This window comes from Scyliorhinus torazame, chromosome 5, assembly GCF_047496885.1.
Source record: "Scyliorhinus torazame isolate Kashiwa2021f chromosome 5, sScyTor2.1, whole genome shotgun sequence".
Classification (NCBI taxonomy): Eukaryota; Metazoa; Chordata; class Chondrichthyes; order Carcharhiniformes; family Scyliorhinidae; genus Scyliorhinus; species Scyliorhinus torazame.
The window spans coordinates 223,470,161-223,494,940 of record NC_092711.1 but is presented as its reverse complement, the minus strand read 5'-3'; the positions used below and the strand labels follow the sequence as shown (position 1 = coordinate 223,494,940).

The following is a 24,780-nucleotide window of genomic DNA, read 5'->3' as shown; positions in this document are numbered from 1 at the left end:
CCTTCCCACCTGTGGCCAATGTAATCCCTCCTGGGGGTCGAATTTGTACAATTTTCTCTCCAAATTAAGCTCATACAGGCGGTGCCTGAAAACCAACAACCTTGGGACATGTCAAGATTTCAGATCTTGTTGGCCTTCGGGGAAAAAAATGGAACCTTAATTCAATGAGTAGGGGGTAAAAGAAATCAAGAGAATTAGCGGCACAGTGGTTAGCACTGCTGCCTCTATCTCCAGGGACCCAGGTTCAATTCCACTTTTGGGTGACTGTATGGAGTTTACACTTTCTCCCCGTGTCTGCATGGATTTCCTCTGGGTGCTCCAGAGTGCTTCCACAGTCTAAAGATGTGCAGGCGAGGTGGATTGGCCATGCAAAATTGTCCCTTTGTGCCCAAAAAAGTTAGGTCAGGTTCCTGGGTTTATGGGGATAGGGTGGAGGCATTGACTAAAGTAGAGTGCGCTTTCCAAGGGCCGGTGCAGACTCGATCAGCCGAAAGGCCTCCTTCTGCACTATAAATTCTCAGGTTCTAATACATTCTGAAATGTTTTCTGCATTTCTACCCTTTCTGGAACATTTTGTTCAGTTAATTTTAAAATTAATTGCATACAAAGTTCTTATTTATTTATTCTGTCTCAGATCTGAGAGGGTCCACCAAAATGGATGACAGTGATGTGACCACCTTCTTGATGAAGAATGGTAGACATCCATATGCTTCAAGTAAGAACATGCCCCTTTTAGCTGGCGAGCTTCTGTTCTACATGAATCTGACTCCCATTACATGTTCCTTGAAGAACAGGGCCCTGTACTGAATTTTGTTTTCATAGAATCCCTACACTGCAGAAGGAGGCCATTCGGCCCATCGAGTCTGCACCGACCCTCCGAACGACCACCGTACCGAGGGTCAGGCCACCACCTATCCCCGTAGCCTAGTAACCTAACCTTTTGGACACTAAGGGACAATTTAGTATGGCCAATTCACCTAACCTGCACATCTTTGAACTGTTTTGTCAGCCAATAGTACCACAACCTTGAGAGGTTATAATGGAATCACTGTGAGGTTGATGACTTAATGGAACTCCCAAATACATTCTAAACATTCAAGTCCGTGACACACACTAAGAGCTGCTGGCGAGTAATTGGAGAGATTTTAAGATAGATTAAGAGATACAGTTGACAAGGTGTGGAAGATCAATGTTTGCAATCGCCATAAGAGATTTTATTACCGAGTCCAATTGTAGCTAGAGAACTGTACTGTTCGGCACAGGCATCAGAATGAAACCTTGTACAAGCTGGTTCATTTGTGTCAGAGAATGAATTCCTGGTAGTAAATTAGAGGTTCATCATCATTGCAGTTGCATATGGACACAATGATTACCTTCTGGACAGTATTCTCACAAATTGAAGGTGAAGATGAATGTCACCTTTGGTGCAAGAAATGGAACCCAGTACGGAGACAATTAATGACTCATAATTCAGAAACGACAGTACATTTTTTAAAGTTAGAGGATGTTAATGTGTCAGCCCCTGTTCTCCCACCCCCAATCCACCCCCAAAATGATTTAATATTATTAAAGCTGTACCGACAACAGGGTGATTTTGAAGCATAATTTTCAAAGGGTGGTGACATTTTGAGTGGGAGGATAGTGAAGAAGGATGACGGCAAGGGGGAGCTGCACAGGAACAAAATGCAGCTAATAAAAGGTGCTGCCGATAGTATAGAGCAGCTACATATTGATTGAAATTGTTATAATACATGTCAATATAAAAAATAGCCAAAGCAAACCAGCGACCTCTCAAAACCAGCTGCACAACACTTTCCTTCAGTTATTTTTAAAAATTCAATTACGGGATGTGGGTGTCGCTGGTTAAGCTAGCATTTATTGCCCATCCCGAGTCACCCTTCAGAAGGTGGCGGTGATTTGCCTTCTTGAACTGCTGCAGTCCCTGAGGTGTAGGTACACCCACTGTGCTGTTAGGGGTGAATTTCCAAGATTTTGGCCCAGTGACAGTGAAGGAACAGCAAAATATTCCCAACTCGGGGCGGTGAGTGACTTGGAGGGGCACCTCCAGGTGGCGGGGTTCCTAGGTACCTGCTGCTCGTGTCGTGTAGATGGTAGTGGTCGTGGGTTTGGAAGGTGCTGTCTAAGGAACCTTGGTGAGTTACTGCAGTGCATCTTGTAGATGGTACACATGGCTGCCACTGTTCATCAGTGGTGGAAGGATTGAATTTTGTGGAAGAGGGAGCAATCAAGTGGGCTGCTTTGTCCTGGATGGTGTCGAACTTCTTGAGTGTTGTTGGAGCTGCCCTCATCCAGGCAAGTGGAGAGTATTGCATTACACTCCTGACTTGTGCCTTGTAGATGATGGGCAGGCTTTGGGGGGGTCAGGAGGTGAGTTAATCGCTGTAGAATACCTAGCCTTTGATCTGCCCTGCGACGTGTTAATCACCCTGGGGTAACACGGACTGCAACTGGATGCAGTTGTACTTGAACGTAGACTCCAAACTATGGTGTTGGTCCAATACGCTTTATTGAACTTGTTAAGCAGTGCACATAGTTCATTGTGGGTTTGACACTCTACTAATCTAAGCGTGCTTACTATAACTAACTAGACCAGACTAGCTCTGAGCCACGTGTAGAAGGTGCTAACTGATATATACACCCTGACTGTCACTCCAGTTGTCACCAGTGGAAAGAGGCAGAGTGTTGATTCCTCGTGTGCTTTATAGTGGGAGACCACCTTCTAGTGTTCTGCCTGGTGATTGGTTGTGTTCTGTCCTGTGTGTTGATTGGCTGTACTGGGTGGCTGTCACTGCCTGTCTGTATCTCATTATGTGCATGAGTGCATATCATGACACCCTGGTAGCCACAGTGTTAATATGGCTAGTTCAGTTCAGTTTCTGATCAATGGTAACCTCCAGGATGTTGATTGTGGAGGATTCAGCGATGGTAATGCCATTGAATGTCAAGGAGCGATGGTTGGATCCTTTCTTGTTGGAGATGGTTATCGCCTGACGCTTACGTGGCACAAATGCAACACGGTAGCACAAGCGGATAGCACTGTGGCTTCACAGCGTCAAGGTCCCAGGTTCGATTCCCCGCTGGGTCACTGTCTGTGTGGAGTCTGCACATTCTCCCCATGTCTGCATGGGTTTCCTCCGGGTACTCCGGTTTCCTCTCACAGTCCAAAAACGTGCAGGTTCGGTGGATTGGCCATGTTAAATTGCCCTTAGTGACCAAAAAGGTTGGGAAGGGTTATTGGGTTACGGGGATAGGGTGGAAGTAAGGGCTTAAGTGGGTCGGTGCAGACTCGATGGGCCGAATGGCCTCCTTCTGCACTGTATGTTCTATGTTCTTTGTTCAAATGCAACTGGTCACTTGTCAGCCCAAGTTTGGATATTGTCAAGGTCTTGCTGCATTAGGACATGGAATGCTTCATTATCTGAGGAGTCGTGAATGGTGTTGAACATTGCGCAGTCATCCGTAAACATCCCCTGCTGATCTTATGATGGAAGGGAGGTCATTGATGAGGCAGCTGAAGATGGTTGGGCCTGGGACACTACGCTGAGGAACACCTGCAGTGATGTTCTGGAGTTGAGCTGGTTGACCTCCAACCACCACAACCATCTTTCTTTGTGCCCGGTATGACTCCTACCAACAGAGAGGTTTTCCCCTGAGTTTCATTGACTCCAGTTTTGCTTGGGCTCCTCGATGCCACAAATGCTGCCTTAATGTCAAGGGCAGCCCCTCTCACCTCACCTCTGGCATTCAGCACTTTTGTCCACGTTTGAACCAAGGCTGTAATGAGGTCAGGAGCTGAGTGATCCTTGCGGAACCCAAACTGAGCCTCCGTGAGCAGGTTATTGCTGAGTAAGTGCCGCTTGATTGCACTGTTGATGACTCCTTCCATCACTTTGCTGATGATGGAGGGTTGACTGAGGGGGCGGCAATTGGCTGGGTTGGATTTGTCCTGTTTCTTGTGTCTTATCCACAGTTGATACTAGTATTGTAGCTGTACTGGAACAGCTTGGTTAGAGGCATGGAAGGTTCTGGAGCATAAATCCTCAGTACTATTCCCAGAATATTGTCAGGGTCCATAGCCTGTGCAGTATCTAGTGCTTCAGCTGTTTCTGATATTGTGTGAAGTGAATCGTATTGGCTGAAGACTAACACCTGTGATGCTGGGATCCTTCGGAGGAGACCGAGTTGGATCATCCAGTCGGCACTTCTGGCTGAAGATTGTTGCGAATGTCTCAGCCTTGTCTTTTGCACATATGTGCTGGGTTCCTCCATCATTGAGGATGGGGATATTTGTGGAGCATCCTCCTCCAGTGAGTTGTTTAATTGCCCACCACCATTCACGATTGAATGTGGCAGGACTGCAGAGCTTAGATCTGATGCGTTCATTGTGGAATCACTTAGCTCTGTCTATTACGTATTGCTTATGCTGTTTGGCTGTTTGGCACACAGGTAGTCCTGTGTTCTAGCTTCACCAGGTTGACACCTCATTTTTAGGTAATCCTGGTGTTGCTCCTGGCATGCCCTCCTGCACCCTTCATTGAACCAGGGTTGATCACTTGGCTTGGTGGTAGTGGTAGAGTGGGGGATATGCCGAGCCATGAGGTTGCAGATTGTGGTTGAGTACAATTCTGCTGCTGCCGATGGCCCACAGTGTCCACAGTCTTGAGTTGCTAGATCTGTTCGAAGTCTATCCCATTTAGCATGGTGGTAGTGCCACACAACACGATGGAGGCTATCGTCAAGCAAAGACAGGACTTGTCTCTGCAAGGACTGTGCAGTGGTCACTTCTACCGATACTGTCATGGACAGATGTATCTGCAGCAGGCAGATTGGTGAAGATGGAGTCAAGTGTATTTTTCCCTCTTGTTGGTTACCTCACCACCTGCTACAGTCCCACTCTAGCAGCTATGTCCTTTAGGACTCAGCAAGTTCGGTCTGAGCCACGCTTGGTGATGGACATTGAAGTCCCCATCCAGAGTATATTCTGTGCCCTTGCCACCCTCAGTGATTCCTACAAGTGGTGTTCAACATGGAGGAGTACTGCTTCCTCAGCTAATGGTGAATGGTATGTGGTGATCAGCAGGGGGCTCCTTGCCATGTTTAACCTGAAGCCATGTGACTTCATGGGGTCCAGAGTCAATGTTGAGGATTCCTAGGGCAATTCCCTCCTGACTGTATATCACTGTACTGCCACCTCTGCTGGGTCTGTCTTGCCAGTGAGACAGGACATACCCAGGAATGGTCATAGTGGTGTCTGGGACATTATCTATAAGCTATATAATTGGTAGCTGGCACATTTAAGTTGAAAGATAATGGTGGTGAAAAAATGTAGTAAGTACTTTGCAGTTATTTGATTCTTTTGCCAAGAAACTAAATTTGATGACTTCACAATAAATGTTCTTATCATTTGAAAGAAATTTCAACTTAGGTGGGAAAAATTTGACTAAGTGTAACACAGAAATTGACTAAAAATAGATGCATGACACCATAGCATGACATAGAAAATGTATAAACAGGGAATATAGGGTACTGTATACATAGAAACATACATAGAAATTAGAAGCATGAGGAGGCCATTCGGCCCTTCGAGCCTGCTCTGACATTCATTATGATCATGGCTGATCATCAAGTTCAATACCCTCATATCCCTTGATCCCTTTACCCCAAGAGCTATATCTAATTCTTTCTTGAAATTACACAATGTTTTCACCTCAACTACTTTGTGTGGTAGTGAATTCCACATGTTCACCATTCTGGGTGAAGAACTTTCTCTTCACCTCAGTCCTATAAGGTTTACGTTATTGTAAACTATGAGCCCTAGTTCTGGACTCCCCCACTATCGGGAACATTCTTTCTGAATCTATCCTGTCTAATCCTGTTAGAATTTTATAGGTTCCTATGAGATCCACCCCCACTCTTCTAAACTCCAATGAATATAATCATAACCGATTTAGTCTCTCCTCATATGTCATCCCAACAACCCAGGAATCAGCCAGGTAAACCTTCACTGCACTCCCTCCATCACAAAAACATCCTTCCTCAGATAAGGACACCAAAACGCCACACAATACTTCAGCTGTGGCCTCACCAATGTCCTATACAATTGTAGCAAATCATCTCTGTTCCTATCCTCAAATCTTCTATCTATGAAGGCCAACATACTATTTGCCTTCTTTACTGCCTGCTATACCTGCGCACTTACTTTCAGCCACTGATACACGAGGACAACAAAGTCTCGCTGAGTATCCACCTCTCTCAATTTACATCCTTCCAAATAATTTACATCCTTCCAAATAATAATCTGCCTTCCTATTTTTGTTACCAATGTGGATAATCTCACATTTATCCACGGCATACTGCATCTGCCATGCCCACTCACTCAGCCTGTCCAAACCCAGCTGAAGAATCTCTGCATCCTCCTCACAGTTCACCCACCAACCCAAATCATCTGAAAATTTGGAAATACTGCATTTAGTTCCCATGTCAAAATCTTTAATATATAATGTGAACAGTTGGGGTCCCAACTCATAGTCCTGCCTGTCAATCGGAAAAAGACCCGTTTATTCCAACTTTTTGCTTCCTGTCTGCTAAACAGCTTTCTGTTCATCTCAAGATACTACCTGCAATTCCATGCTCTTTAACTTTACATAATAATCTGCTCTGTGAGACCTTGTCGAAAGCCTTCTGAAAGTCTCAGTAAACCGCATCCCCTGGATCTCCCTGGTCAACTCTACTAGTTACATATTCAAAGAAATCCAATAGATTTATTAAGCATGATTTACCTTTCAGAAATCTATGCTGACTTTGCCTGATTATACTATTCCAAATGTTGTGCTATGAAATCCTTGATAATGGACTCAAGCAACGTCCCTACTACTTACGTTAGGCTCACTGGTCTATAGTTCCCTGTTTTCTGTCTAACCCTTTTTGAATAGCGGGGTTATATCAGCTACCCTCCAATCTGTAGGAACCATTCCAGAATCCAAAGAATTTTAGAAAATGACCACCAATGGATCTACTATTTCTAGGGCTACTTTCTTAAGAAATCTGGGATGAAGATTATCAGGCCGTGGAGATTAATCTCCCTTCAATCCCATTAAGTTCCCAAAAGCCATTTCTCTCCTAATACTAATTTTCTTCAACTCCTCACTAAAACTTGTGTTTCTCAGAACCTCCGGTACATTATTCATGTCTTCCTTTGTGAAGACAGAAACAAAGTACAAATTTAGTTCCTCAGCCATTTCTTTGTTCCCTGTTATGAATTACCCAGTTTTTGACTGTAAGGGGCCTACATCTGTTTTTATCAATCTTTTTCTCTTTACATACCGAGAGAAAGTTTTACAGTCAGTTTTTATGTTCCCCGCTAGCTTACTTGCATGTTGTATTTTCTCTTTCTTAATCAATCCCTTGGTCTGCCTTTGCTAAAGTTTAAACTGTTCTCAATCCTCAAGTCTATTGCTTTTTCTTGCAATTTGTTTGCCTCTACTTTGAATCTAATACTATCTCTACTTTCTGTTGTAAGCCATGGTTTGGCCACAGTCCCCTTTCTATTCTTGTGCCAAATAAGAAAAACAACTTTTGGAGTTCACCTATTCGTTCCTTGAATGCCTGTCATTGCCTGTCCACTGTCCTTCCTTTCAGTAATGTTTCCTAGTTCATCATAGCCAACTCATGCCTCATAACCTCATAGTTACCTTATTGAGATTCAGGACTCCAGTCTTAGAATCTACTACCTCACTATCCACATTGATAAAGAATTCTATCATATTATGCTCACTCATCCCTAAGGGTTCTCTCACAACTAGGTTGCCAACTAATCCTTTCTCATTGCAATATGCTGTGGTACACTATATACTGCGATATTAATAATATATTATTGATGTGCAGATGAAACAGAAATCAATCCCTTCTTATGTGAAGGATTTTCATCGAATTTAAAATGCAGAAGGAGACCATTCAGCCCATCGAGTCTGCACCGGCCCTTAGAAAGTGCACCCTACTTAAGCCCACAGCTCCACCCTATCCCCATAACCCAACCTAACCAAAACTTTTTGGATGCTAAGGGCAATTGAGCATGACCTAACCTGCACATCTTTGGACTATGCGAGGAAACCGGAGCACCCGAAGGAAACCCACGCAGACATGGGGAGAATGTGCAGACTCCGCATAGACAGTGACCCAAGCCGGGAATCGAACCTGGGACCCTGGAGCTGTGAAGCAACTGTGCTAACCACTGTGCTACCATGCTGCACTGGTGTTTTATCATACACCAGATAATAAAAACATTTAATAATATTGTACAAAATATATGTGTGAAACTACTTGTGATTTACAACCATATTGAAAAGAAGAGGAACATTCAAAAGATCCATCAAGTCTGTGCTCTCCAGGAAAACTCTACGGGGACTGTCAATTTCCTAAAAAAGAGGCAAAATCCAGGGAAAAGAAACTTAGATCAATCGTTGAAAACGCTCTGGAAGATTCCTCTTCAACCCGAGAAGGTGATCAAACAAGTTCCAAGACTGGGTGGTGACTGATGTCCCTAATCTTTGGATGATCAGAGAGGCATTGACGTTTACATATAACCATAACACGGTCCTTCCAATTCTTTCCCAGCAACATTACCCTTTGATTTTACAAATCTTCTGTACATGCACAAAACTGTCACATCATTGGCATTTAGGTGGTGCAAGACTCTCTTAGTTAAATGAAACAGCAAGAACTGCATTTACATAGTGCCTTTTACGAAATCAGGATGGCCCAAAGAGCATTACAACCAATTAAATAGCTTAAGTCGACTAAATGTTGCAATATGGAACAAACAGCAGCTGTTGTGTGCATTGTTATCTATAACAATCAGCTGGTCGATATATGGTAGGTGATTGCTTTAAATATTGGCCAGGGCAACAGGCAAATTACCTTGTTTTTTTACCCCGAATAGTGTCATAGATCTATTATTACCTGAGTGTGCTTCATCTGAAAGTCGGCACCTCCAAAAAAAGTGCAACGCTCCCTCAACATTGCAAAGTAGTATCAGCCTAGATTACATACCCAAGTTTCTACAGTGGGGCATGAGCCCACAGCTTCTGACACAGGAGCATTACCACTGCACCATTAACTTCCATGATGAATGGGAATTGGTCAGAGAATGGTTAAAAATGAAAAATAAAGGATATTGCAACCCCAACTCATTGTGTACGCTCCAATGCTCTTTACTGCTGTAAGGCTTGTCGCCTATGGTGGCCTGACATCAAGAGCCAGAACACTTGTTTAACATATTTAAATAAGACTCCCACAGTGAAATTGGGACACTGACTTAAATTAACCGTTGCCATGTTGTTGTTCCAGGACTTGGGAAAATCCAGAATTAAATGGAAGCAGTAGCTGATGGCTTGATAATGCAATTACTTTTTTGAAGCACTCCTTGTGGACCAAGAGGAGCAGGGGTTCTCCCCAGGGTGACTTGAGTTCCCGAAGGAAGCCATATACCTTCATCCTGCTGACTGTGGACACCCTTTTGCACTGCCATGGTCTGTGACTCCAGACACAAAAGTTGCCCCCCCTCTCCCTTCCAACATCCCAGTACCAATTTCTGGACTTGTTTCCTTCCTAATTTCCGGTGGCTGCCCCAAGCATCTTCATCTTCGATCCTCTGCCTCTGGTTTTCCACCCCAGCAGCTTACCAATTTGTCCAGAAACAGAAGCAACAAATTATCATGAAGTCCTTCCATTACACGCAGCAGGACCTCAGACACCCCTGGCAGCATCACATTCAGTCGCCATTTTTATCCCTTCCCCTTTTCCTTGCCTCATCCTCCTGGTAAATATCATTCCATTTTTTGATAGGCCAGCGGCACTGTGGAAAGAACACTGATTTCCCATTAGATTTGAGAAAATGGGTTGAAGGCGTCTGAAATTTGCCCACACTTGCAGAATTAAGCTTCAGTTTTCATGTTGATATATTCATCATGGCAATTGCTGGGAATGAGCAGCCACAATAAATAACTCACCTGGGATTATGTGTAGCTGAGGGGCATCTTAATAAGATTTGTGGTTGGGTGGCACAGTGCTTGGCACTGCTGCCTCACAGCTCCAGGGATCTGGGTTTGATTCCGACCTTGGGCGACTGCCTGTGTAGAGTTGGCATTTCCTCCCCATGTCTGCGTGGATTTGAAAACCGCTTATTGTCACAAGTAGGCTTCAAATGAAGTTACTGTGAAAAGCCCCTAGTCGCCACATTCCGGCGCCTGTTCGGGGAGACTGGTACGGGAATTGAACCGTGCTGCTGGCCTGCCTTGGTCTGCTTTCAAAGCCAGCGTTTTAGCCTAGTGTGCTAAACCAGCCCCGGGTGCTCCGGTTTCTTCCCACAGTTCAAAGATATGAAGGTTAGGTGATTGGCCATGCTAAATTGCCCCTTAGTGTCCAAAGATGTGAAGGTTAGGTGGATTGGCCATGATCAATGCGTGGGGAGAAGGCTGGGAAGTGGGCCTCAGTAAAGTGCTCTTTCTGAGGGTCGTGCGGACTCGAAGGGCTGAATGGCCTCTTTCTGCTCTGTAGGAATTCAATGGATGTAAGATGATAATATTGTATTCAATGGGAGTTGAGCACCCACTGTGCACCAATATCCTATTTAGAACAAGTCGGACCAGGCCGGAGCAAAGTCATAGTCATAAGGAATATCTTTTTAATATTATATGATGATTTATTGAACCTATTGATGACCTACTCATTTAGATAGCTGACCCTTGACTGATAAATCAACTCACACAATCTGGTGTGCCAAACATCATTGTAATATCTAATTGAAGTGGAATCAGAATAATTGGAAGTGTCCTTTGAAAAATAATGCTCTTGTTCCGCGATCTTAGCTGCAGATTAAGTGAGTATTTTATCGGAACGTTTTAAAATGTCTAAGATTTTAGACATTTTCACAAAAGTGTAATCAACATTATTTCCACTGGCATCTATTGGTAAAGGATCAATATGTCAAGAGGTTACTTCACACAATGCCACTTTGAGTTAGTTAGTTTTAATAAATCATAATTGTATGCAGGTTTTGCACTGAAGAATGTCACATCTAATAGAGTTTGACATTCGCTGTCTACTGAAATTTATTTAAACCCAGGAGAGGGTTTGTAATAAAAGTATAAATAAGATGAATGTTTCATCACCTTGTATGTGAAGTTGAAAGTGAAGCGATTCTTTCCCAGAATCCTAGCGAAGGAATGATCCCTGAGAAATTTGTTGGAGTCGTGCCCATTTTGCAAGTGTAAAAATCAGCCAATATGGCAGGCGGCATCCACAATAAGAAAAGTTTGCTTTTATATTGGGCGACATGGTAGCACAGTGGGTAGCACTGTTGCTTCACAGCGCCAGGATCCCAGGTTCGATTCCGGGCTTGGGTCACTATCTGTGTGGAGTCTGCATGTTCTCCCTGTGTCTGCGGGGATTTCCTCTGGATGCTCCGGTTTCCTCCCACAAATCCCAAAAGACGTGTTGTCAGGTAATTTAGATATTCTGAATTCTCCTTCTGTGTACCCGAACAGGTGCCGGAATGTGACGATGAGGAGCTTTTCACAGTAACTTCATTGCAGTGTTAATGTAAGCCTACTTGTGTCAATAAAGATTATTATTATATTGCATTTTTCACATCACCAGATGTCTCAAAGTGCACTACCACCAACGGAGGACAACTTTATTTGATGTGTTATTGGTGTGATGTTGGAAACGTTGAAATCAATATGCCCATGTTAAGGAAATCATGATAAATGAAAAAATAAGAAATCCAATAATTGGGAATGAGCTTTAATGGTTGTGTGGCTAAAGAAAATCAAAATATTTTAAAATGGAAATTGTAGAACGTTAGATTGGCTGGGCTGATGGATCTTGGGTTTTAGTTGCTAATTAGCTGAGCAACACTGCAAACAGATGTTTACCAAAGGCAAGTTGGCAACAATGGAGAATAGAGTGCCAAAAGTTAAAATAAAGATGATAAAAGTACAAAAAAGAAGATGGGAGTGAATTTCACACTTACATTTGAAAAGGTGGACTCATATAATATAGATAATTAAACGTAATTTCTGAGAAGATTAGTTCAGGTAAGGGAAGATTAAAAGGAAAATATGTATCTCAAAAGCAGGTTCATCCTATGCAAGGCAGTTGATTTGAGACCGCATCTCACAGCAGGTAGCTGTGTCAATTCCTAACAAGCTGTGCCTGGAGATAGCCTATTTGAGCAGCCAGTTGCCTCTATCCTAAGTAAGAAGCAACCCCCCCCTCCCCCCAAAAAAAGGTACCCTGGCGTGGTAACTATTGCTGGATACAATTAAAAAACCTATGGGATGTTGTTCGGAGAACTTTAGCTATGAAGTTAAGAAAATAGAAGGATTTGGAACTGGATAAATTTAAAGATACTGTGTACAGCCATTAATGTAGTTAATTGTATTTTTAGTTGACTTTCTTGTTGTGTGTTTTACTTTTTAATAAACATTTATTTTGTTTAAAATCATCACAAAAACATCTGTGATCTCCTTCACTGGTCTTTCCTCACATTACACCGAATTGCAAAATACAAGTACAAACAAGCATTCCAGGTTTCCCTTCTGGGATTTGGAATACCCTAGCGTTAAACATCAGCAGCGCTTTTAACACTCACAGTAAGCTCGCACAATCAGCAATGTAATAATGACAAGATGCAGACAGTCAGCACACTTACTACACAATTGGTTCCTGAGCTGAGCAGCACGGTGGCACAGCGATTAGCACTGCTGCCTCACGGTGCTGAGGGTTCAATCCCGGCCCCGGGTCACTGTCCGTGTGGAGTTTGCACATTCTCCCCGTGCCTGTGTGGGTCTCACCCCCACAACCCAAAGATGTGCACGGTAGGTGGATTGGCTACGCCAAATTGCCCCTTAAATGGAAAAAAAAGAATTGGGTACTTTAAATTTTTAAAAAACCCAATTGATTCCTGAAAATCATGTTATACGTTGAAACACTGTAAGCCAGAACCCATTTTATCATAGAAACATTATTATATGGGAGATTTATTCCTCAGCCAAGGCCGGAAATCACTTATGGGGTTCCTGGTGGTGTAAAATGCTTTCAACTCTTGCCCTGTCAAGTTGCTGAGTGAACTATTGATGCCTGCACGCCTTAGCACAAGTTCCTCAATTAGTGTGCGGAATATAATAAAGCCTGTTAGTTGTTAGTTACCTCTTTAACATTGAACATCTGTGAGTCTGAGCGTATATTAAATAAAACACAAGTGTATAAATGCATTAAAATCGCAACTGTTGTGCCAAAAAAATTTAACAGAACGAAACATTGATTTCCAATCTAAGAAAGATGGGCCAGCCTGTCTAGTCATACAAATGGGTAGTGGAGAACATCAATGCACAAGTATGAGCGTGCTGTCATGGCGTCATAGGATCCCAGGGATACTTCCTGCTCTTTTTCAAAATACCAGCGTAGGATATTTTTCCGGCACTCAAGCAGGCAAATTGAGCCTCTGTTTAACGTGTCAGCTGAAAAACCAACAGATTTCAGGCCAAAGAGTGTCTTTCATTGAGTTGTTGGCCTTCCAGTCACTGTTGATGTTTATTTTGGTGTGCATGCCTGGCAACAGCCGTAGGTCTGTATCACAGAGTTGCTTGGGTGAAGCTCAACAAAAGCTATTGCATCTTTTTCCAGACCTGCTTTGCAAAGGCTCATTCCAGAAGGAAGTGAGAAAAGGTCACTTCGTCACCACAATTGTTTGGGGAGGGCTCGGCTCATCACCACCAAGCTAAGTGCTTGTTTGAAAGCACTGGCGCTGAAGTATTCACCAAATGGTATTGTACAGGATCCACCATTGCCTTTTCCAGAAGAGTGATGTTAGGACAGACCACTGCCCAAGTGATTTGTGATCGATAGATGTTTTTCTGCACAAACTTTCCCACAAAGTACATTATTGTGCAGCGCTTTATGGCAAAGTGATAAGACCCATATTTCACGACAGATAAAAGTTCAGCATGTAATGCCACTTGGGGTGGGATTCTCCCCACAATCCGCCACATGTTTCACGGCAGCAGAATTGGCCCACCATTGACTGGCAGCGGGATCTTCTGGTTCCGCCGTTGTAAATGGGGTTTCCCGCTGAGTGCAACCCTCGCCCCAGGGAAACCCAAAGTGGGCTGTGCTGTCGGCGGGACTAGACAATCCTGCTGTGTAAATGGCCGCGAAATTCTGGCCTTGGTGTTTGCATGTAGTGACACCTGGTATTGTGTATCAGGGGTCTATGCACAGCTTGACACGGCCGCACACAAAAAGTTGGCAGTCAGGATGAGGGTGATGTTGGACGGGCTTTTTGTCCCCTTTGTTTAGAGACTTGTACTTCATGCCCCTGTGGACATGATACATTTTCAATCTCCAGATAAAATGAAAGTTGGCTTGGCTTGCTGCCACGTGCAGGAGTGAGGAATGGGCCAGACCTGTAGAGCAACATGCCTCGCACTTGTTGACCAGCCTCTTACCGACCATGAAGAGGGAATTTTTCTCTCACATGCCCGCTTTGTGATTCACCCTGGCAGCATGCTCCTTCCTGTTTTTGGCACATCTCCCCCTGCCCCTCCGAACCATATCACCAGCACCCTCAGGTAGCCTGATCTGATCGTGAAGGGGACAACGTTTCGGTCAGCCCAGTTCCCGAAGAACTCGTCCCACAATTAACAATTAACTTTGGCTCCTGAGGCCGGTTTTAAGCAGTCGCAGATGCTCATCACTCTGCACGGAGACAGCAGATTTGAGCAGAAAATGGCAATTCGTTCGTGACAATACTGGAACTTTGCCTCTGGAATGGTAACTTTGTACCTACCTTACGGAGAGCCAGAATTCTCTTCCCAAATCCACATTAAATTTGCAGGCCATTGTCAACCATTGGGATTTTGCTCACCGCCTCAGCAAGTATCTGATCCGATGGTAATGGCACTCCACTGCACTGGGGAGCTGTCTGCTGATCATTAGTAATAAACAAATAGACCAATTCTTTCTGCAGTCCTGCCGCCCATCTCATTATAGGAATCAGCACCGCATTTGGGTGAGATCCAATTCCAGGCCAGTGTTGAGAGAAAATGCACAAACAAAGCTACTGTATTGATCATTAGGTCCAGCAGCAATATTCAAGTGCAGTCACTGTAGTTATTATTCAGAGCAAGTTAATTATTTGCAGTCAACAAAACACAATGCTAAACAATATAGTAATTCGAGTTTTATTGTTTTGCTTACCAGTGTGAAAATGCAAAAGCCAGCCCTGAAAGTCCTTGTGGAATTAACCACTGCTGCATCAGTGCAGATGTCAGGAAGTAATGAAGGAATGTTGATTCTTCGGAATAAATCTTCAGGTTGTTTATCTCTGGGTTTCCTGGAATTAATCCAATGTTAGGGTTTCATATGAAGGAAGCAAGTATTTTTAATCACTGGAAAGTTTATATTCGCTGTGTGAATAGCCAACTTAGTCAAAATGCTCCTGGACGACTGGCAAAGTCAAAATCTGGAACTGAATCTAGCAAAAAATGCTGCTTTGGTTGTGAGTCAGTGTAAACAAAACTAAAAGATAAAAAAGGCAAAGTGCAGTAGGGATTCCGGATTGTTCTGAAGAACAGTAAAAAGGACGCAATGTAAGTGGCAAGAATGGCAAAAAAGGAACACAGAGAAAAAGAATGCGAGGGATAACAAGGACAACACATGTGTTTACAAATATATTACGAGAAAAATGGTTGCGAAAAGGATAAGGTGAGCCCCAGCACAAGTGAGATTGTAAGTGGAAGTGAAGAAATGATCAATTTGCTACAAAAATATTTTGTGTCAGACTTCACAGTACAGGATATGGATAAAATACCAGCGAAACAAGGAGAACTAAAAATTAAATCAAGAGGATAATTAACTAGATTCAATCAGTAAAAAAAAAATGGTGATGACGAAACTAATGGGATTAACAGCAGACTAAAGGCTCCAAGACCTGATGATTTCCACATTTAGTTTGTTAAAGGAAGTAGATGAGGAAATTGTTGATATATTAGCCCCGATCTTTCAAAACGTTTGATTCAGTTCCCATTGGATTGGAAAACTTCCAAATGCCAATCCATTAATTAAATAAGAGTAGAATTCATTAATCTGTCTTCTGTCAGAAGGCGAATCCTTGCCTCATTGTCTGCTGAAACCTCACCCTGGAGTTGTTTCCGCTGCAGTTTTCTGTCAGAGATGGTTTGCCATTGCCCTCCACCCTCAGGGCTAGAGTGCAGAGGCAGCAATGACCAATTTCCCTCAACAGGAACAGGAATTGAAGCTGTACTGTTGGTGTTATTCTGAAATACATGGGAGCTGTTCAGCCAATGGAGTTTACCTGCCCCCCCCCCCCCCTCCACCAGAGAGAGGTAAATGAGGGAATTATAGGCCTAAGTATCGGTTGTGTGGAAGTTCGTAGAATCTGCAATCCGGCACAGTGCAGCTGAAAATTTGGACAAATCTAAACTCAGCATAAAGAGCCCTCACGGATTTGTAAAAGGTAAGTCATGTCCAATGAACCCAGTTAAGCTTTTTGAGCAGTTAACAAACGCAGCAGATACGGAAATGTTGGGCTGGATTTTACATGCCCCTGCTGGGCGTGTAACCTTTGGACATTAAGGGGAATTTTTTTTTTTGCATGGTCAAACCCACGCAGACACGGGGAAATGTGCAAACTCCACACAGACAGTCACCCAAGGCCGGAATTAAGCTTGGGTCCCTGGTGCTGTAAGGCAGCAATGATAACCACTGTGCAACCATGTCAAATATGGGAATTAAGAGCAGTAAGTGTTCAAATAACATCAGGTTAGGTGACACAGTAAATACTGCGTATGGAAAACTGATGCCTAAGCGAGCAGGCAAAACTGTGGCAAATGGAGTTCAATGTCGGGAAATGTGAAGTCATCCACTTCTTAGATTATTGTATGATCGAAATAGTGAGAGGCTACGAATTGTGAATGAAAGAGGTTTTAGGGCCCAAGAATATAAAATCACAAAAAGTTATTGGGCAATTACAAAAAATACGACACAAAGATGACAGACAGACCGGTTCTGGATTCCAGATTGAGAAGATTCAAATATGGAATTCCGGGCAAGATGGCTGCAGATTTGGGAGATGGTAACACATTCAATGATTTTGGAAAAGAAAGAGAGATTGGAGGTTAGGCAGTACTTTGAAATGATAGAGGATTGTTACAATTCCAGTTGATGTTGCTACCAAGCGGTGAGGCCCCAGATTAGAACACAGGCTCGATAGATAACTTTTATTTTTTTATTTAGAGACGTGGATGAACAGAGCTGCAGGACTGATTAGCTTTTAACAAATGAATATAACCTTTTTTAAACAAGAAAAGATCAACGACAATACACTACTTCTTCGCCCCTTTACAGATGTGCACAGATTTGCAAGGATAACGTTTGTGAGGGCCACGAAGAATCCAGCACGAGTTTTAAGGATACAAAGTAATAACATTTATTTACAATAACATATATATATAACAGCAGCAGCAACTTCCCTTGCTGCACACTCCTTCCTGCTGGTTCCTAAACTGGCCAGCTTTATTTATACTAGGAGTTTACTAATGGTTTCTCCGCCCCCCTCATTGGGGAAGCTCATACTCCCACAGGATTGTGGGATTGTCGTTAGTCCCCAGCCAATGGTAAGTAGGCAGGTTATAACAATAACATAAGTTAAAAAATATATCCTATACTATAATGTTCTTGGTAAGGTGAAATGTGGTCGGACACACCACACTCTGAAACCAAGTGGCAGCTGCCATTCAATACAATCTCTGTGATTTCTCATCAAATCCCCCCAGATGCTTGTCACACTGTCGGCCAACTGGTCTTACTGGAACTCTGACTTCCACACGAGTGTTTCTAAACTCCACTCTCGAAGAAGAGGCTTGGATTCTTCCCCCTCCGAACAACATTTTCTCACCAAACATCGCTTTCTCTCAGTTGCCTTCGCCAAGGATCCACCTCCAGGACTTCAACCTCTCCTTTCAGCATTCCTTTGCCTTGGGTGACCACATACATTCAAGCATCCACACAATCTCTCAGGTACCAAGTGATTCCAACAGCACACTCCTGCTTTACAGGCTGTATTAAGATGTCACCAAACTTTTAATTTCCCTCAGATGCCTGGCTTCTCACCTAGCTGACTTGAAATCTGGCTCTTGCAGTTGTCTCTTTATCTCAGAGCATGTTCTTTGCTTTTTACTTTAACTTCACCGAACAGGATCTTGTTCAACTTTGTGTTCTTTGTTTCTTCAATTTAACTGTCTTGCTGTGATATCCTTTTTGTTCCCACTCTCTGGTTTTTGGGACTTTCTTTTGTTCTCCTGGGAAGTCAGCTCTTTGCAGTTCCCTTGTCCTGTCCAGCTTCTCCTGGCTCTAAGCTCAGAACTAACTCAAGAGTTCTTTCTGTCCTAGGGTGGCCCCTGATTGCTAAGCAACAGCCTAGTTTTCCTTTAAAACCATGTTTGCTTTCACTTTGTAAACCTTAATTATTATTCATGTATCTAAACTAAACCAAGGTCGTTAATCCTTTCAAATACTTGCTTAAAGCTATAACTTAGCCTGAATTCCCCAGTGTACCCCCGCCCGCTGGTTTCCCGCTGGCGTGGGGTGGCTTCAACGAGAAATCCTATTGACAAGCGGAAGGAATAGAGAATGCCGCCACCAGCAAACGGCATGCTGCCGAGAAACACTAGTGGCTCGGGGATTGGAGAATCCTACCCCTTATTTTGAATACCCACAAATACAAATGTAGATTATTTTAAACTACTTGTTTCCTGACAGGATCAAGGGTAGATTTTTTTGAGGAGAGGGGTTATGATGTCAGACTTGAAGGAGAGCATGTACAGTGCCTGAGATGAAAGAATCGTAAAATAAAAATCAGCTATCAGAGGGGCAGCGGATGCACTAGAATGATACCAGGACTGAAAAAAGAGATTGCGTTTTTCTCCCTTGAACATACAAGATTAAGTCGGATCTGATTGAGATATTCATGAGGTTCATAGGATTTCATAGAGTAAATTGCATGAAACTACTTCTGGTGGGGGAGTCCAGAGCAGGACAGGCATAACCTTAAAATTAGAACAAGTCTGCTCGGAGGTGATGCTTGGAAGCATTTCTTTACATAAAAAGGTAGTGGAAATCTGAAAAAAATTTCCCCGGAAAGCTGTCAGGGCTCACTCAATTGATACGTTGAAACTAAAATTGATAGGTTTTGTTAAGCAAGGATATTAAAGATTAGGGAGCCCAGGCAAATAAATGGAGTTAAGATGTGGATCAGCCACAATCTAATTCTATCGCGGCACAGATTTGAGGGACAAATTGGCCTGCTCCTGTTCCAATGCTTCTGAATAAAAATCTCTGAACATCTTGTGACTATAAATTTAATAGGCAACGGCTAAATCTTAATAATTATGTAAAATGGGGTTTATCCTGATCTATTGCTTGTCCTATTCTGTAGTAACATTCGTCAATTAAATTAGAAGTGTTGATCTGTTCTGTCCAAGTTCAAATAAAAGGAACACAAATACTGGTCAAGAGAGGAGTATATTACACTTGGTTTTAGCACATACTTTTAGGACATGAATCCTTGACGCAAGTCTCCAAACATTTTCCGCACATACAAAAATACTTTCAATGTTTGCAACCAGTCCAATTTGGAACATTGGTGTACAATATCTATTGATGGAGCATTTAATTTTTAAAATAATAATCTTTATTATTGTCACAAGTAGGCTTACATCAACACTACAATGAAGTTAATGTGAAAATCACCTAGTTGCCACAAACAGGTGCCTGTTCGGGTACACTGAGGGAGAATTCAGAATGTCCAATTCACCTAACAAGTATGTCTTTCGGGACTTGTGGGAGGAAACTGGAGCACCCAGAGGAAACCCACGCAAACACGGGGAAAACGTGCAGACTCCGCACAGTGATCCAAGCGGGAATCGAACCTGGGACCCTGGCTAACCAATGTGCTACTGTGCCGCCTCTAAGAATTTCTGTCCTTTACTGGAAGAGATAGATGATTACATGTGCGCAGTTACAGCAGGCTAATGATATTAAATAAAATGGGAATAAATGTCAAGGAATGTTTTCTGTGATGAATGTGGAGAAAGTACAGAGAAGAACAGCAGGATTCTCAGTGGTCAACTGTTAACCCTTCGAGGAACACAGCAGTGTTTCTGGATCTCCCTCCTCCCTCCATTTCAGCCGGTCAGTCAAAAAAAAACATGCAGACATTTAGTTGAGCTGAAGTACAGCACAAGAACTACTCAAACATAAAATACATTTGCCATTGTAAGAAAATGATCTTTAAAAAAAAGATAAAATTGCATGGCTACGGGGAAAAGCAGGTCAGTGGGACTAATTGAATAGTTATTACAGAGAGTGGCCAGAGGGGCAATGGGCTGAAGGGCCTCTTGTGCATTATCATTTTATAATTCAAATAGATTTAATTACCAGAAGAGCAGTTATAATGAAGGTTAAAACCACCCAGGCTTCATTCATGTTATATTTCCATTTATGGAAAATTACAGAAGACTCATTTATCAATGTCAGGCATTTAATAATTGAGTCCAATGTAATTTTGCATCATTTCAGCACAATAACTAGTTTGTCTTATTCAAACTATTTGCAGTACATGCCAAATTTCTGTGCTATTTTTTGATCAAACATTGCTAAATATAATATTTATTTGATATGGTGATCAGGAACATGTTTGCGCTCACTGGAATTAATGTCATTGCTGAGATTCCTGGACACAAAGCGGGTTTCCTTTTTTCCATCATAGAACTTTTCAAACAATGTTTGGTATGGCACACTGCAGTTTCAGTGTTAAAATGAATGAATACATTTGTTCTGAGCTAATTAAACAATTATATGGTCAGTCAGAGATAAATCACAAACAACATATTTCTTCAAAGAAGATTCTTATTTATGTAAAGCCTTTCACATCTTCAGGAGATTCCAGAATGCGTGACAGGCAAGCAAGTTGCTTGTTGTCCTTCAAGCGAAGATGATCACATACATCATCTGGAGTGTTTGATGGGGTTCTGGTAGCTACTTTGGTGACTGCTAAGGCCGCTCTGCACCCAAATATTTCTGCTGCAAATCGGACAGGTTACTGCAGGCGATTGACTTTTGGACGAGTTCTTGATTGGGATTTTCTCCGCGTGCCCTTTCTTCTCAGAATCTTGCTTTTGAAGGAGTCAGCGCCATTTTATATTTGGTGATGACAGGTGCAGTGATGCTGGGCGTGTTTCTCCCACGATTCAAAGTCAATATCAAAGTTTGTCAGTGAAGCCTTTAGATTGTCCTTGGCGTGTTTCCTTTGACCATCATGAGAGTTCACCCCAGACTCAATCCTGCATTGAAGATTTGCTTTTGTAGGTGAGCCTCAGGCATTAAGGCTACATGACCAGCCTAACTTAATTATGACTGTCTCAATACGGTGTGGATGCTTGGTGTGCCAGCTTGGGTGAGAAGCTCACGGCGGGATTCTTCGTCCAGCGACGCCAGAATCGTGAATCACAATGGGGCGGAGAATCGGGTGTCAGCCGAAAATCGAGGTCGGCACCGGGAGCCCAATGGAACACCATGCTTCAGTGCCTTGATGAACGATGTGGATACATTCCAAACCTCGCGCTAGCGTGGGCATGCAAATTGTGCAGTTAGGCCGTTAGCATATCATTAATGGGCCCAAGTCGGTAGATTCCGTCCTCCCACGATGTTCCACCTCTGCCAGGTGGATGTGATGCCATCTTGGCTCACTTGTGGTATTTAAAAATGGGAACTGGGTGCCGTAGCTGCTGAGGGTGAGAGAGAAAGTTAGCCAAACTTGGGCTGCCAGTCGAGCCGCTGGCTGGGGGGGCATCTGCCAGGCTGGGGGGGAGCAGGAGATGGGCCCTGGGTTTGGAATGCCCCCCAGAACTGGGGTGATTGGGCATGAGCCGCCATTGCTGCACCTGCAAGGCAGACATCTGACTGCCCACAGTGATCCGTAAAATCTGCAGAGTACCACCGGCCGTATGGGTGCCCCTGCCGCCCCCCTCCCTCCCCACCCCAGGCCATTTATTTGGAATCCCCAGAACACAGCTGACCCATCAATAGGGTGTGCGTGGCCCAGCGCAGCCAGTGGCTCACCGGGTGCTGGCAACCCTCAGTGCACCCATCCAAGGCGCTGCCTCACTGCAGTGGGAGCAGGGAAGAACTAAGCGCATCCTGAACATCATGCGCATGCACCATGGCCTTTGCCACCCTCCCTGGCAAACTGCCCCCCAGAGTGGATGTCCCACCAGCCCACCCCGCAGAATCACTGGCCTGCATAAAGCCCCGCCTGCCCACTGTGAACCTGCTCCCATCTATCCTGTCCCAGACACACAACCCGTGCGTCACACAGGGAGCCCACAGCACACTACAGCTATGCTCGCAAAGGGTGCTCATCCCCTCGCCTAGCCCCATCTGCAGTCCCTGCCCGCATGCATGTCACCAGGCATGGAGCTTGTCGGTGGCATGCGGTGCCCCTTTGAAACCAGGTGGAGCCCTGCTGGCGGGGTATCACGCGGCCCATCCAAGGAGGGCACCTGCAGTGGACCCCACAGGAGGGCATGGGACAGGGGCTGCAAAGCGTAACGCTGGCAAGTATGGGTGGTGCGCAGGAGGCCCCTCCAATGACAGGCACCGGCGCTGCCAGGGCGAAGTGCAGAAAGCAGAGTGTTGGGGGAACGACCGGGGTGGGGCTATGATCGGGAGAAAGGAGGGGGACATGCGGGGCAGAGACTGCAGTGCAGGCCACTGTGTAGCTCATTGGACCTCTTATTCACCATGCTAACAAGTATTGGAGGCCATTTGACATGTGCGCCAGGCCGCCATGTGTGGGACAATCTAATCACCTCCAGTTTTGCCAAATAGGGGACCTGGTCACCGGCAGTTCCATCCCACCCCCACAATCCCACCTCCCACCCCAACCCCACCGACCAGGTGTGCGAGGCGAGGGGTCTCACACTAATCCAAAGCTGGCATGTTCTGGTCATGGACCAAAACACGACTTGAGGCAGGGCCTTCCTGCAGCAGGCTGGTACATTGCTGCAGTTTTCTGCGGGCTGATCGTAAGGCCAAAGTTGTCACATGGAATGGAGAACAAGTCCAAGCTACATCACATGTCCAGTTAAAGCACAGTCGTGGGGTAAGGAGGAAATTGTGAACTTGTGAAATCGGTCCTTGGAGACCTTGCTTCATCTCAGATGGAATGAAGAAAGTACTTTGAAGTGTAGTCACTGTTGTTGTGCTGAAAATACGTCAGCCAGTTTACAGGCAGCAATCTCTCATAAACAGCAGGGCGAACTCCCCTGTTTGTTTCTGAAATTATGCTGCAGGAAAATTAATGCTGACCTGGGAGGACAGATGGGATCATGATTTAACATCCCATCCAAAAGACAGCACCACCAGTGTGGTACTCCCTCTGCAGTGAATTGTCAGCCTAGATTATATGCTCAAGACTCTGGAGTGAAACCTCAAAAGGCGAATGTGCTCTCAGTGAGCCACAGTGGACACTATAGCCCACAATAAACTCACATTCATTTTTGACCAACAAAATTGAATCATCCAACAATTTGAATTAATCAATGAAAATAAGAGCAGAATTTAATGCTCCCCTCCCCATGAGAAGGCAAGGGTGTTGGGGAGAGGGGAATATAGTCAACTGGGAAGGCACAAGATAAAGAGGCTTTTGGCTTCCTGGCTCCACTTTAAGCCTGGGTCTGGGCAGGTCAGCTGAGGCCTTCCCTTAGAGCAAGGTGGCCAAGTTTCCGGTTTGGACCAAACAGTTCAGATTTCAGTGCTTTTGGACTGGTTCTAGTTCCAGATGCCCTACGGGCCGCTACTTAGATGCATGCAAAGCCCAAGTGTAAACTGGGCCATCCGTCAGGCTGGGCCATGGCAATCACTAACCTACCTGGAGATGATTCAAACATGAATAATATCAAAATCAATTAACTGGATGCTCGGCAATTCCAAATGGTCACTCGAACAGCCTCATCGGTCGACGTCAGTTCCAGGTTGGCAATTGTGCCTGCAAGAAAAGGCCTTATCCTTATGGGGCTGTCCTCAACCTTACACAATGTAACATTTATTTGTTATGAGTTCAACTAATATTGGTAATTATTACTGAAACTTAAAAGTGCTTATTTCAATTGCAGCAATGCTCCATGCCATATACGTTTTACGAGTGGCAGACATTCAGCTGGTAGTCATTTTTGCTTGTGCACATATGGGGTGGGGGGAGCGGTTGGTGGGCATGTTCTCTGTCCGGTAGTCATAATCCCTGCCCATGGCCATCTTACAACAAAGGATCTTAAGTGACCAATTAAGGACCTCATCTCACCATCGCTGGTATTAACACCATGTGTGCACGCCACCATATACACCCTGGTAAACTATCTGGGAGACCCGAGGTTGGTCACTACTGGCTTTCTGACCACTGGACAGGGCCACGACAGTGGCCATTAATTTCAGCTCAAGATCACAAATTAGCACTAAAAAAGCAGATAATTCCAATTAAGTAATTCCATATCACAAATGAAATGCCTTCAGCTATGAAAATTTCAAAGGCGACTTCTAGGTCACAGTGTCGGAACTGCTGAAAATAATCATGCCCTCAGAAGCAATCATGACCCTCTCGGATCTCACTTTCATTTCTTAGCA

At 44.1% G+C, this 24,780-nt stretch overlaps 1 protein-coding gene across 2 annotated transcripts in view; it reads right to left on the bottom strand.

The window, feature by feature from the left end:
- The window catches only part of LOC140420962 (5-hydroxytryptamine receptor 2A-like), a 400,511-nt gene that overhangs the window by 236,994 nt on the left and 138,737 nt on the right, over window positions 1-24,780 (bottom strand). Inside the window, exons 2-3 of one of the 2 annotated variants that reach the window (XM_072505165.1) lie at window positions 15,280-15,415; window positions 12,734-12,928 (exon numbers count right to left, since the gene is read on the bottom strand). The exons of the other annotated variant lie outside the window; for it this stretch is intronic. The gene's annotated coding sequence lies outside the window, so the exon portion shown is untranslated. The remainder of the gene's footprint in view (window positions 1-12,733; window positions 12,929-15,279; window positions 15,416-24,780) is intronic. 2 annotated transcript variants of the gene reach the window in all.